The sequence below is a fragment of the Anser cygnoides genome, chromosome 1, assembly GCF_040182565.1.
Source record: "Anser cygnoides isolate HZ-2024a breed goose chromosome 1, Taihu_goose_T2T_genome, whole genome shotgun sequence".
NCBI classification, from domain to species: Eukaryota; Metazoa; Chordata; class Aves; order Anseriformes; family Anatidae; genus Anser; species Anser cygnoides.
Genome location: NC_089873.1, coordinates 44335560 through 44349673, shown reverse-complemented (window position 1 = coordinate 44349673; position 14114 = coordinate 44335560). Strand labels below are relative to the sequence as shown.

Here is a 14114-nt window from a genome sequence, read left to right as displayed (position 1 = left end):
GACCCGGTGTTCCTTCGGCCCTTGGCCACGCAACGCTGTGACCCTGCGCGTCGGGGATTTAGGGAAGGCAGTGTGTGAAGCCACCAGATGGTGCCCTAGGTCCTCTCTGCTCCCTCTCCTGTCCCCTGCCTGCCCACGTCCCCCCGGCAGCCCCCAGACCGCAGACCCCCCAGGGTGGGCACCTACAGCCACGCAGGACAGCCCCCGCCAGGACTGCCTTCTGCCTCTGCGGCGGGTGCCCCTGACCACCACAGCTCTGCGCCACGGCCCGGGTGCCACCAGCAGCCGTGGGGACATGGGGACAGGACCTTCCCCTCCTCTGCATCCATGAAGTCTGGAGAAACGACTTCATCAGGTACCCGTGTGTCCGAACACAACGTTGGCTAGATGTTGGGGCCGCTTCGAGTTGCCACCACTTTCTTTCACCATTTTGGGAGGGACGTCTTATCTTGGGTTTGGGAAAATTTAAGGCGCGTCTGTGGTAAAAAGAAAATAATTAAAAAAAAATCCTTCGCAACTTATGCTGCTCCTCTTTGCTTTGTCAGAAAACTCATGAAGGCTCCTGAGCCTGGTCAGGCTGCATGGCTGCTGCGGGTAACCCCACACCTGCTCTGCCCCGTGCCCGCGGGGAGGCTTTGTCCTCACCAGCCCACGAACCTCTCCTGGAGCTCCACTTTTCCTTCTGAAGTACACGGCTCGTGTTTTGTAGCTCTCAGCCACGCGAAGGTTTGGCTATACAGCTGGTAGGGCCAGGCAGCTGGGCTGCCCTGCTTTAAGCAGTCGGAATGTAATTACCCAAACGGGAGCGGGGTGAACGGGGGAAAGCCACCATACGGGCTTCTCCAAAACACCGAGTCTTTTGGTAACCAGTCGGGGCCTCTTTTCTGTCCCATCTGAAAGAGCGGTCTGCCTACAATTTTAGCCGCTTCCAGGGGCAATAATTGTACCCAAAATACCTGTACCGCAGCTGTGGGGGAATTAGCCCTGTAACGCTGCCAGCAGCGCTTTACACTGACATGTGCCATTAAAATCAGTGATTTCAGAGTCCTTGCTAGGCTCAGTACGGCATTTCAGCTTCATACATGAAGAAATGGAGACTCAGGAGGTTAAATGACTTGTCCAAAATTGCAGAGGGTCAGAGGTAAAGCTGGGAGCAAAATTCAGCTTCCTACATTCTTACTTACACCAGGTCGTCCAGGTGGGAGCCAGTAGCTGGGTAAACAGGAGTTGCTGAACTCCCTTTAATTTTACAAACTAGGGGAAAAAAATAATAAAAAGTTTCTCCCTGAGTCTCTACCACGAGTTTCCGCAGCACTTTGCTTTTCATCTTTGGTTTCTCACGCAGGTATTGATCAGGCTCACATCTGCCTGGCTGCGGTCGCCAAGCTGCAGGACAAGTTGCTGCTCTCTTTGAGGGAGCCACCCACCGTTCTGGCAATAAGGGAAGCTCGTAAGAGCCAAATCGCCACGGAAAGCCCAATTACTTATGCTGTAATTCCCCAAATAAATGTTTATGGAGGGAATGTGATGAATTACTGCACGTCCACCCCATAAAGTCTTCTTTGACTGCTGAAGAAGCTCCTGAGCTTGTCGAGAGGGCTTAGACAAGGAAGAGAAATGGCTGCAGCTGCTCACAGAGGTGCTCTGCGCTTGGGCGAAGGGACGGCAGGGCTGTCCTCACCGCCCCAACGCCGAGCTCCCGGAGCGGAGCAGGAGGCGTGAGGAGAAGCAGCGCTGGTCCTTACGTGATGAATGGAAATGCTTGCCATTCTTCTCAACACTCGAAAGGAAACCGCAGGCTTGATGTGATGCAATTCCTGCCCGGTTGGGTTGTTTATTCACACGGGGCTGCTCTGCGCTAGCACGTGGGGAAGAGAAAGTAAAACTTCAGCTCGGCTTTGGCTCCCTTGGGATTTCTGCACGCTTTCAGACTCATTCAGGTCAAGGCAGGGTGTGAGTCTGGAGTACGGCAGCTCTGGGGAATGGCTCTCTCTGCACACCAGCTCTGCTGAGTAATGTGCAAAACGCAGGTGTGGGTTTTGAAGAAATCAGTTTAATAAAGGAGCTGTAACTCTTCTTCTCCTCCTCCCCAGAAGATTTAAAATAATCTTGCTGTCCATAAAAATCAGGTTAGCTATTTTGGGTTCATGCGGAGCTAAAATGAATGCAGCAACTCTCATGATAAGTCACTGGATATCAATTCTTAATTGCTTGATTAATCTTGAATTTTCAGAGCTGACACTGCCAGTCCTAACACTAGACAAACGCTACGTTTAAAGAAGAAAACACTTCCCTTTTTTGATTAAAACCAAAAACCAAAAACCAACCCCGCAAGTAAGTGCATGAAATTACAGAGAGGTTTGTCGCATATGTTGTCCAGAGGAAGACGGGCCATTAGGCAGAGTGCAAGTGAAACAGTCAGAGGTCCGCGATACACTGGGGGGGTGATGAATTCATTTCAGCGTATGCTTCAGCAACTCATTACGAGACTATCTCAAGCCCAAATATTAGCGAGCTTGTATTTGCTGTATACTTGTGTGTGGCAGGCCATGTTATTCATTTCAGTAAATAAGTAGAGAGGTTTCCTTCACGGAGATTGTGACATTTCTATGTATAGAAAAGCTGTTTAATGTCAACAGTTACGGAAGGCTATACCATTGTGTGCTTTGTGTACGGTTGGACTGATAATTATCGCTGCACATACCTCCCTAAGGGTGTTGTTAAAAAAATACAGGCCCAGCAAGGGAAGACATTCAAACCCATTACAGAACATTTATAAAATCGTCTGGGCTTTTATTTTTTATTTTTTTTTCAGCAATGCGTGTGTGGTACATTCAGGATGGACGGCATCGCGGTGTGTCAGCCCTGGTTGGGAGCGACATACTGTGCTGTCGGGTTCCTGTGCTAGGAGGCCGGGATAAGTGATGGCACAACGAGATATAGAGGTGGTATGGCTTCAAGTTCAAGTTGGCTTTCCTACTGTGTTAGAAAAAGGACTTGCTTTGACCTCATTACTCTAATTAAGGAATAATAAAGCGTCTGATTTTTATTTTTTTTTTTCATTTCAATTAACTGCTGTCTCTGGGTGCCACAGACTTTTTGGAAGAGGTGAGTGCTGCCCAGGACAACAACTCAAAGCTCTGTGTAATCCAAGAGAACGTCATGATGACAATATTAAAACACAGGAGTGGTGTCACCGCCGTCCTTACCAGACGATGAGCCAGTGACATCTCCAGAAAATCCCAGTGGTAAAAGGGAAAAACTCTGAAGTTTTTCACCCCCTGGATCGCTGTGAATACAGCACTCCTTCCATGGTCACCTGCTGGAACTTAGCATGGTTATTTGGTCTTCAAGTATCTCCAGCAATGGAGTTGAAAGGGAAAGTTTCCACGACGTACAGGGCTGGGACCTATTGCTCTGCAGATGTCCCAGTTAGCGAGCAGCTAGACGGGCAGGGATGAGACAGCCCACAGGCACACCGTCCTCATCTAATCCCTTCCTGCAGTCACTGTTTCTTGATTGTCTTCTGTGACTCAGGTGATGGGAGCTCCTCTGAGATGCTGTCTTGCAGATTAATGATTCCTTTGCTTCATTTCATTTACATGGATATCATTTATACTCCATCAGACAACCCTAAGCAGCCTTTCTCGCTCCCTGGTGTTTCTGCACCCTGAAATTCTCGCACACAATTCCCATGATGCTCTTCACAGTTGTTATTTGGCCAACCTACACACACTGTAATCCCTTCCAGCTTTTTTATCATTTTATGTTCCTTTTTTTTTTATTTATTTCCCTCCAAGTTGTTGACATCTAGCTAGCACCGAGCTGTCCAGAACTAAACATGTCTTCAAACTGCGGTCTTGCCACTATATTAAAAAATGGGACTATTGCCTATATCTCTGAGAAGAGGTCTCTGCCTTTACAACCCCAAATTAAATTAACTGCATGATTTTTGCTGCCGTATCACATTGCAAAAACATATTAAATCTGCTGTCTACTGTCTCCCTGAGGTCTTCTGGTATTTCTGCTTTCAGTGCTTGAGCACAGATGATTCCTCTCTTCACCTCAGTTTCTACCTTTCAGTAGCTCGTATGTTGTACCTACTGCCTTTCAGACACGTGGGATTGCTTAGGGTTCCTCTGTGAGGAGCGGCAGCGTGACTCCTTACACATGAGTAAACGCTCTCTGTGTTTTAGCATGAAATAATTTATTTCCACCGTCTCCCTCCCAGCAGCCCTATGGCCGCGTGTTTCAGTGCGATTAAAAGGTATGTTACCCTTTGTGGTTTCCAGACATTCCTGTTTATAGCTGTACAGAGTGCTGGCCTGTATGTTAATAATTCGCAGCAATCTGTCGGAACCTCGCATACTGAGGATCACGGGTCGAAACTCTTTTTCTGGAGAAGGGAAAAAGCTGTTTTTTTCTTAGGAAGTTTCTGTCCCAAGTGTCAAGAATACAGATTAGCTTTTCTCTGGTTGGGAATGACATATTATAATGTTCCGTTGTGCAGGAGACATCTTTCTACGGGTGGCTCAACACTCTGAAATTAACTTCCCTGGGAAATAAGGTCTATCACAGAAATTGCCATCATCCTCATTTTCTCTGCTACAAATGCAGAGCAACAAGAATAGAGGAGGGAAAAAAAAGCAACTCACAGAACCAAAACACTGCTCTGTGCATCATTTTCTTCCTGGGGAGAGAGAACAAGACAAAGAAAAACAAACCCTACACGTGACAGTTGATCAGTTAATGTAGTCCTAGAAGGTACTTGAATATTATGGTTGTGAAAACAGCATAAGAATCGATACAGAATATGTTTTATCTTATTCTATTTTATAGATAAGAGAATCTAGAAGAATCAGTTAGAGCAGGCAAGACAGTAAAAGTGTTGTTGTTGTAGCTGTGATGGTCTGAAGATCCTAGGGAAGCAAGGTTTGTGGAGAAAGGTAATATCTTTTATTAGATCAACTGATATAACTGGAAAAAGCAAACAAGCTTTTGGGCTCAGGGTCTTTTTATCAGATCTGACAGAAAGCAGCAAAATTCAAGCTAACTACAGGCTAGATGCAATTGCTCTTAGTTTAATCTAATTATATTAATCAATTTGACCACTTGAGAAAAAAAAAAAAGGAGCACCTATGGAGTGCAAAAGGGTGTGAGCAGAAGTGACTGACAAGCTGCTAGTTCTCTGCTGGACCACTAGTGAAGAAAGGGTTGTTTGTGCGGGTGACAAAGGGAGAGGTCAGCAGGGAGGCTGCAGTGGGCTAAGAAAGCAACACCTCTGTTAGACCCATGAGTTTCAGTATCTAGGGGCTGACAAGTTTAAATTATGAGATTTATCTTCTGGGAGTATTTTGCAGGTCTCCTTTGGGATAAGGACTGAGGGGCGAGGGTTGTTATTTTCCAACACAACATTCTGCTAATGATGAGTTTGTGTTTCTGTCCTTTATTGGCTGCCTGTACGCACTCATTCTAAGATGGCAATTATTCGTTTTCACTCACATGGTTTCTGGGGGGGTATCTCATCTGCTGGAGGAAGTGATGAACTGTAGCGATTTGGGACGACTATGCGCAGGAACAAAGAATTTCGGTGGTTTTGCTGTGGGAAGAAGGGCATTGATTATGCCGTCTGTGGAGTGGCGCTGGCGTATTTCATGTTTGATGCTCTGGCGGGATCTGGTTCTATTTCATGTTTTCATCTGCAGATTTGCTTCCTGTAATGAGCTGGGAAAGGGAGAGGCTGAAGGTTAGGAGGAGAGGCAGTGGGGAAAAAATCTTTCAAATGGAGATTGTCATTTAAAAGATTAATTTGTGTGTGGATTTTAGCATGTAATATTATCGCTATCAGGGAAATGTGGTCGCGGGAGGGGGAATGTTACAGTAGACTCTAAAATTAAGAGCAGAAAAACAAATTGGCAGCAAGCTAATGTGGTCGGAGACTTTGCCAGACCTTTTTAACATCGGTCGCACTGGACAAACACCAAACAAAATTTGATTCCTTGAAAAAAATGATTTTCTAAAATTGCTCTGGCTGCTGTTGCGTCTTTAACGCAGCAGGCACCTACGTGTTTTGCCAAAGCGTGACCTCGGTGGTAGAGCAGCCGCCAGCGCTCCCCTCGGAGCAGGTGGAGGAGTCCCGGCAGGGCTGGCCGAGCCTCGCGGCTCCTTGGTGTGGTCTGGGCGGCTGCTGAGCGCATCAGCTTTACGGAGGCGGTTTTACGGCCTGAGTGCTCTCGCAGAGGCTCTGGCTCGTGGGCTGCCATGTTTGTGCGTCAGTCGTGGTGCCTAGAAAGCTGGTGTTGGGGTAAGAGCCACCTTGGGGATTGAGCCGAGGGGAAGCCGCGCATTGCATTTGTGGCTGTACTTGACGAAGGAGTCCCAGCTTTTCTGAGCTGTTTCTGATCGGAATACGCAGTGCGCGCTTCCCATGTGTGGCCCGGCTTGGCAGCGTGATGTGTTTTGGCTCCAGCTCGTGGGGAAGCTGGTGCTGTGGGGCGCGGAGAGCCACAGAGGAGCCCAACGCACAACAGGAGGGGACCGAAGGCTGCCCGGAGCGGCCAGCTGCGTGAGGCGCCAGACACGGAAATCTCGCACGGCTCCAAAATAAAAACCACCAAGCACCAAATCCCCAAAACCACGCACAAAAAGGAGCCGACACGCCGACGAGAAACCCCTGCGGGGCTCTTAAACGACAAAACCCCCTGCGGCGGCCCGGGCAGCGCCCGACACCCACCCCCGCCGGGGGCAGGCCCAGCTCGGGCCCTCCCGGCCCGGGGGAGCGGCGCCAGGCCCCGGGACACGGGCACGGGCCCGGCCCTGCCCCGCCGCCGCCCGCAGGCAGCGCTGGGCGACGCCGGAGCCCGCCCCCGAGCCCCAGCCCGAGCCCGAGCCGCCGCCGGCCCCGCCGAGGGAGCCCTCCCCGCCCGCGGCTCCTCCTCCCCGGCCGCCGCCGCTCCGCCGGCAGCCACCTCACGGCCCGAAGGGTGGGCGGCTGGGCGGGCGGGCTGGGGTGGGGGGGAGGGAGGGAGGGAGGGAGGGAGGGAAGGAATAAATAATAAATAAATAAAGCCAAAAAAAAGAAAAAGGAGGGAAAAAAAAAAAAAAAAAAGCCGACACCCCCGGCGGGTCACATGACGTGACAGGATCCGTGCCCCGCTCCCCGCCGCGCAACAAAGAACCGGGAGCCCCGCTCCCCGCCGCGGGAAGGGCCGGGCCGGGCCGGGCCGTGCCGCCATGGCACGGTGAGGGGCGGCCCCGCCAGGTGAGCGGGGGGCACGGGGGGGGCGGCGGGTCTGGGGCCGGGTCCGGGTCCTCCCCCCTTCTCCCCGCTGGAGGTGACTTTTTATTCTCTTCCCCTCCACCCCCCCCTCCCTCGGTGCGCGGGGTTTGCTGTGGGTTTGGGTACGGCAGCCGCAACACCAGCCCCCCCCCCCCCCCCCCCATATCCCCTATATCTGTGGGGAATTGGGGGCCCCACGCGTGCTGTGGGGTGCCTCGGTCACGGGCTCCGTGGGTGTCCCGGCCGCCGTGCCCCGCCGCTTGCTTCCTTCCCCACGCGTGGATGCTTTATGGGGAGCGCTGTGCAGCCCCGTGCGTCGCTTCCCCCCTCCTTGCATGCCCCCCCAGCCCACCCTGACCTTCTGGGATGAGCGTTGCGGTGATCCCATGTCCTGTTAAAGCACCGTCCTGGCACCAGCTGCCTTTTCCCTGGGACGTACGTGCCCGCCGGGACCGTGACTTGAAGTTGTCGACAGTGCCCGTGGGTGACACGGGGGTGACGCCGTCCTCCGGCGACAAAGGCTTCGGGCCGGAGACCCCGCTGGGAGCGGAGACGGTGGCACGGCCGGAGCTGGCGTCGGAGGCCAGCTGCTTCTTGTTGTTGTTGTTGTTCTCCTTTTTCAATTTCCTTCTTGGCCCGTGACCCTCGCTGCTGTGATACTGAAATAATCCACTCCTGAGCTCGGCCAGCGTCTTCCTCGTGCGCTGGGTGGCCGCGTGCCCCGGCTCTGTCCAGCTGGGAGTGCCCCTGGGACGGTGGCTTCCTTCCAGCGCTTATCTTGGCTTGTGGGGACCGAGGAGAAACCGCGGTTCCCTTCCAAGGGAAGGCGCTGGGCTGGCCGTGCTGGTGCTAACTAACGCTCCTTAAATCAGAATTCAAAACAAGAGAAGCTAAGGGGCGAGGAGGAGCAAGCCACCGCTGTCCCCTGTGTGCCCAGGGCCTCTGAGGGCAGGACCAAGCCCTGTTGATGCTGCCCTGTTCAGGGCCGGGGCGTCCGGCGCTCGAGGACTGAGAGCTGGCCCCTTCGTGCTGCCCATGCCCCAGGGCTTGCCCGGGGTGGCGCTGGGGTCCTCGGCAGCACTCTGCAGGGTGGACCCGATGTGCAGGTTTATGCGCTTCTTCGTGCAGGCTTGGGCCTCGAGTTTATTTTTAATGGAAGCTACAAATCTTACCTAGTGTGACTTCGGTTATAGCAGTAAACCCTCCAAACTTGGGGCAAAACGGTGAGCAGGGAATACTGATTGTGAGGGCTTGTTTTTTCCCCCAGCCCTTCTTTTATCTACAGTTCCTATCCTGGCTCCCTTCCCTGTGCAGGCTGTTTCTTGGTCATGGGGGGGACGGACCAGGGGAGAATCTGTCAATAGCCAGCTCAGCTTCTGCTGATTAGCGCTGAAGATATGACTGTTTTTAATGTAACCAGCTGTGTCACAAGGACCTGGACTGGGATCCTGACAGTTTGCTTCGTGTGGGTCATTAGCTGCTGTGGAAGACTAATGGCTGTGGCTGCCAGCTTGTGCCCTTACAAAATAAGGAGGAAAGGTTGGTTTTTGCCCTAGACTGGGCGAGAGGTTTGAAGTGAAGATTAGTTTGCCTGTCCCTTCCCTTTAAAAAAAAAATATGCACGGCACATTTTTGAAACTGAGTCATCGGGTAGAATTTATTTCAAGTATTTTTAAGCTATTATGAATTTGATGCACTTTGGCCATATGCTCGCTGGAAACCGTAAGACAGTCTCGCCCAGGTTTGCTCTGTCTGGGCTCAGAAAGGTAATGAGGGAACCTCTCGCTGTGCGCCTTTCATATCTGAGCAGACCAGAAGGGGTTTGAGAGGGCAGGGACAACGGCCACGAGACAGCCTGCCTGCAGAGCAGGAGCAGCACAAACTCTCCGGCCCCCTCTTCGCGCACAGCCTTTGAAGGGTGAGCTGGCAGCGGGCAGGAGCAGGAGCAGGGGGGATGCCGCGCTCAGCCTCCCCGTCCCTCCGAGCTCCTCTTCTGCAGCGGGGCATCGCGGGGTCCGGCGCGTGGTGTGCGTGACCCCCCCGGCTCTCTCTCTGTCGCGGAAGTCATCGCGGAGACGCGCGGCTTCAGGAGCGATTATTAGCGTCGGATGACCTGGCTGGGATTGTGTAATGACACCGAGGAAGAGATAAAAGGTTTTATATCCTACAAACTTGGTTCTCGCTTCAGGGTGAGCTGCAAGGCTTTTGAAAACGCGCGAGTTTGACGGCTCGCTGGTAGCTGCAAATAGGTGCAAACGTTAATCGCTTGAAACAAGTCCTTAAAAATAAGAACAAACACAGATGTAGACTACAGGCAGGAAAGTGAAAAGAAGAGCTAATTACTTTTTTTTTTGTTGTATATTTTTTTAAATGACGTCTAATCCTGCGTATATGGTTCTGCGAGTGACCCAGCAGCTCCAGCAGTTTATTCATTTATTTAAAACAGCTTTGTAGTTCACCTTGAAAACCACTTCCTGCCATATGGTTATATTATTTCCCTATGCCACATTTTTTGCTAATTATCAAGACCATTTGCTTTAAAATAGGTGTTTTTAATTTCACAGCCTTGTCTGCCTCTCCTGCTTGATCCTGCCCTGGAGTCAAGAGGCTGTGTCTGTTCATTCTCCATGGCAACGGGCTGTGATTTACTTATTTCAATTTAATTAAAAAGCAGCTATCAAATTCTAGGCATCTTATATGTTCCTTATATTAGAAAAATATCAGTGGCTCCGTCTCCGCCGCAGATCTCCCAAGCTCAGAAATGAAATTCTCAGCCTGAGCCAATCCCATCTTCTCCGGTCCATCCCCTTTGGAAGAGTTTGGGAGAGGGAAGGAAGGGTGCTGGGGCCTGGCCGGAGGCTGAGGGGATGGGATGGTGGTGGTCGTGGAGGTCTGGTCATGGAGGTCTGGACGTGGCGGTCTGGTCGTGGAGGTCCGGACTCCAGCAGGCCACCTCTCCCCTCCTGCTGTCCTACAGCTGCTGGGAGGTTTCGGGGCTTGCTGGGGTAGTGTGGGCACCCCAGGCCGTGTGCGTAAGGGGCACACAGGCTGTGAGGTCTGCGTGTGAAGTCCTTGCTGGGGCAGGTGCCTCCTGCAGCGGCTGCATCTTCACAGCCGCTTTCCACGGTAGTGCTGGGCTGCGATGGCGTTGTGGGACTGGGTGGAATAGGCACGAACCTCAGTGCTTGCTGCAGCGAAAATGCAGAAAATGGCAGCCCTGCTAGAAATGGGTTGGCGTTTACCAGCTCTCCCTGTGTGAGAGATCTTACAATTCCAAATCTCTTGTGTTGGCTTTATTTCAGTAGGTTTTGGGGCCTTCTTGACACCTATCTGTTCTTTGATGCATGCACGATACGGCTTCTGGTTTTAAGCTAGTCAAGTAGAGAAGCCCCCAGTGCCCCATTGGTTTAAGCGTGCTTGGTATTCGTATGCAGGCTAGAAACGAATTTAATCCTAAATCAGTTTTCCAAGGGCTGTAGTTGTACAAAAACCAGCCCGTGTCGGTCAGGGATACGGAAACACGGAGCTGTTGGCTGAAGGGGGGAAGGCGTCAAGACAGGCCCGCTGGGGTGGATGGAGGAGGGTGGATTTACTGACCCAGCGGCGTTAGGTTTGCTAGCAAACGTGATTAAGGAGTGCCAAAATTAACACTGCCTTCGTCTCCAGCGCCAGTGCCCCGGTCTGTCACAGAGCCGGGACCCCTGGGGCCTGTGCAGGTGACTCAGGCCCGGCGCTGGCCTGTGCGCGCCGGCGCGTGGCTCCGGCAGCCAGGGAGGCGTGGAGGGAGGAGAGTTGGCCGTGCGTTTTTATCACACCTGAAGGAGCAGTTAGCATCGCAAGAGTGCCTGCGCTTTTTTTTTTTTCTCTCTCTCTCTTTGGCGGTGCTACTCCTGGTGCTTTCTCCAAGTCGCGGGTGGCGATTTTAGCAGCAGGCCCAGGTCCTGCGGAAGCCCGTGAGGCTACGACGAAGCGCTGGGCTCTCTCCTGGCTGGCGTGGTTTCGCTGGCAAAACGATGCACGCAGAGTTTCTAGCTGCAAATCCTCTGTTCCTGGTGATCGTGCATGAACCCAATAAAACTGAATAAAACCGAAAAGCAGCACCCCAAAGCAGGCTTTTATTTGTTGCTGCACTTCAGCAGATAGGTTCAAGGAATTGACACCCCACTGGTGACATCCCTAACCCTTCATTACTGGTTTTACTGGCGTGCAGGCATGATCTGTATTCTTTAAGAGTTTGTCTGCTCCTCTTCCTTACCCAGCTTTGAAGCAGACCTCGCTGATATTAATTTCTGTGTTGACTGTATCCTCCTCATCTATAAAATAAAGGGAATGCTTCATACAAGCAGCTGTGAAGTTGCATTTATTGTCTGTAAATTGCTTTTAGTAATTGAGCTGAGGAGGTGGAAGGGAAGAAAGACTGAAGTAATATGAGCTTGATTTTATTTTTTTTTAAAATCGAAGAGAACTGCATTATTTTGTTCATCTGATGTAGAAGCTGATGGGGAAAGAAAAATGCTTTACCACAAGCACCCTGAAACTAATTGTTAGATTTGTAATGGAAACAGACATTTCTGAGCATAGTGATGAAGGCAGCCATCTTGTTTGATATTAAGAGTCCAATTTAAAAAGAGGCAGAATTATTATTGGAGATCCTGCAGTACCACCCCTATTTTTGTCTGGTTTGGGTCTGCTCAGTTTTAATGTCAGTCGTTACCTTCACGGCTGCCTTCACCATCCAGTTCAGGAAGGCTGCCGGTAGGTAGAGCCTAGTAACAGGTAAAACCTCATGTTTTAAGATTATTAGCAAACATATCTATTGCAGGCTTTTCAGGTCGACCGCTTCTCTTGTGCTGGCCGGTGTCCTTGTCTGGTGGCACCACAGGTTCGTGCAGCCCAGGGTGGATTTTGTCGCTGTGGCCGAACCAGTCTGGCTGCTGGCTCCGTCCAGGAGGGGTGGTCGTGCTTTGCCTTGTGCTGCTCTGGTGCTACACGGGTTCGGTTTGTGCAGCTTTCGGAAAACTGACTTGGCTGAAAATATTTAGGAAAAAAAAACACATAAAAGAGCTGAACCTGCTCACCAGGTTCAGGCTAGTACCAGAGCTGCTGTGAGGGAGGGGCGAGATTCGTGTTGCCAGAAGTGAAAGGTAGGGAATGAAAGAAAGGTGGAAGTGGGGCCCCCCTCTTTTGGCAGCGGTGAACTGTTAGCCTGGTTCAGCTGTAACGTGAAACCTCGCCCTCAGTCTTCGTTCTCGGCTCCCTCCCTTCCCCTCGCTCCTCTCATTCTTTCTCTGGGATCAACTCGTGTGTGCTTCCAGATGCTGATCCCGTTTCCAAGCTGTGCTTTCCAAAGGGAAAAGGAAAAGGTTGAGTTTCACCACCTCCCCAGGAGAAGAGCCCACTGTTATTAGGGTATTTGCTAACAGACAGAGCCTAAGGATATGAAAGGGCTTAGAGAACAGTAGCCGCAGCCCTCCCCTAGGAGAGGACAGCTGTGGGCTGGGGAAGAGCATCGCCGCGTGTGGCAGTGGTGCTGCTCAGGCAGAGCTGGTGGGGCCAGGTAGTCCTTGAGGTCTGGGATGGATGGCAAGGGCAGGGTGATGTCTGGAGAGCTTTCTGCACGTCCGTGGTGAGCCAGGTCCGAAGCTGGGTACCACGCTGCCAGGAAAACACCCCTCCATCTTTCAAACGTCGACTGCGGTGGCCCCAGAGGCAACCGCTCTAATAATTTTCAGGCGCCAGCAGGTACTGGGAAAGCCTCGTGGGGTGCTGCTGAGGCAGCTCAGAACGGTGTTGTCTTGCTCTGGGGATGAAACCAGGGGTGTGCTGAAGCTCAGAAGTCAGCCTGGGTGGGTGACCTCGGCGGGGTTCCTTCAGCGCGGGGCTTTGGTAGCAGCAGGGGACGCGGCTGGGCTGCACGTGTATGTGTAGGGCAGTAGGCAAAGCTCCTTGGGAGGGGGCCAAGGAGAACTTTGCTTCCACTGAATGATGCGAACAGCATTTCTGCCTCAGCTTTGCCTTTGTTTTCGGTGTTTCTGCCTCATCCTTCACTGGCGGCAGGGAAGAGGCACGTGTGGCCCACGTGTGTACTTAGCGGGGGCACGGCGCGGGTCAGAGCGCGCATTTGGGAGGCGAGACGGAGACACCTCTTGGCCTTCGGTGATTGCTTTATGACTAAAGGAGCAGATACGTGTCTGTCTGCTGAATTTTATAAAGCGTGGAGTTGAAGATGATGCCACTAAAGAGTTGTTTGCCAAAAGCAGCGGGGTGCAGGGGGCCCATGCGTGTGTGGACCGACTGAGGGAGGGACAGGTTGCAATTGGTGTGTTGCACAAACTGGAGATGTTTGTGCAGCCATTTCCAAACAGAAATAGGGAGGGATGGGGGAATTTGCTCCAACTTGAGAGTTGTTAGAGACTGGTATCCTGCTGCAGTTTTCTTTTTTCTTTCCTTTTTTTTTTAAGCATTTAAGCCTAAATTCTTCTCATTGGAATTTGAAGACATTATGGGAAGAGAAGGATTATTGTGGGGTTGCGTTGCTGTACATGTGAAGATTATACACTGGGTGGCTGTTACAGTGGGTTTGTTCCAGGGATGGAATGAATAAAGGAAAGAACCAGTGTATTGATAATAAATAATGGTGCCACTGGATATGCTGAGCACAAAGTGGCTTTGTTTTCAAGGATATGTTTTTATAAATCTGACACGCTTATAAGCCAGCTGCACTATTAAAAACAAACAAAAAAAAAACCCACCCCACATTTATAGGAGAGGGGCAGTAGAGAAAAACGCTGTAAGTAACCTCATTGCGAGGTATGTTTTTCTTCCACCCCCTTGC

At 51.5% G+C, this 14114-nt stretch overlaps 1 protein-coding gene and 1 long non-coding RNA gene across 3 annotated transcripts in view; one reads left to right on the top strand and one right to left on the bottom strand.

Annotated features, from left to right (window-relative positions):
• Nucleotides 1-171: 171 nt before the first annotated feature.
• LOC106046234 (uncharacterized) lies at nucleotides 172-8194 on the bottom strand. 2 transcript variants are annotated; one of them, XR_010828569.1, is made up of 3 exons: nucleotides 7638-8189; nucleotides 5503-5724; nucleotides 172-4919 (listed from the first exon to the last, which is right to left on the bottom strand). It is a non-coding gene; the product is annotated as an uncharacterized lncRNA (long non-coding RNA). The 2 variants fall into 2 exon arrangements; XR_007168976.2 differs by lacking the exon at nucleotides 172-4919 and having other exon boundaries at nucleotides 5537-5724; nucleotides 7638-8194.
• Nucleotides 7058-14114, top strand: part of TCF20 (transcription factor 20) — a 119829-nt gene continuing 112772 nt past the window's right edge. Inside the window, 1 exon segment of the mRNA XM_066990189.1 lies at nucleotides 7058-7261. The gene's annotated coding sequence lies outside the window, so the exon portion shown is untranslated.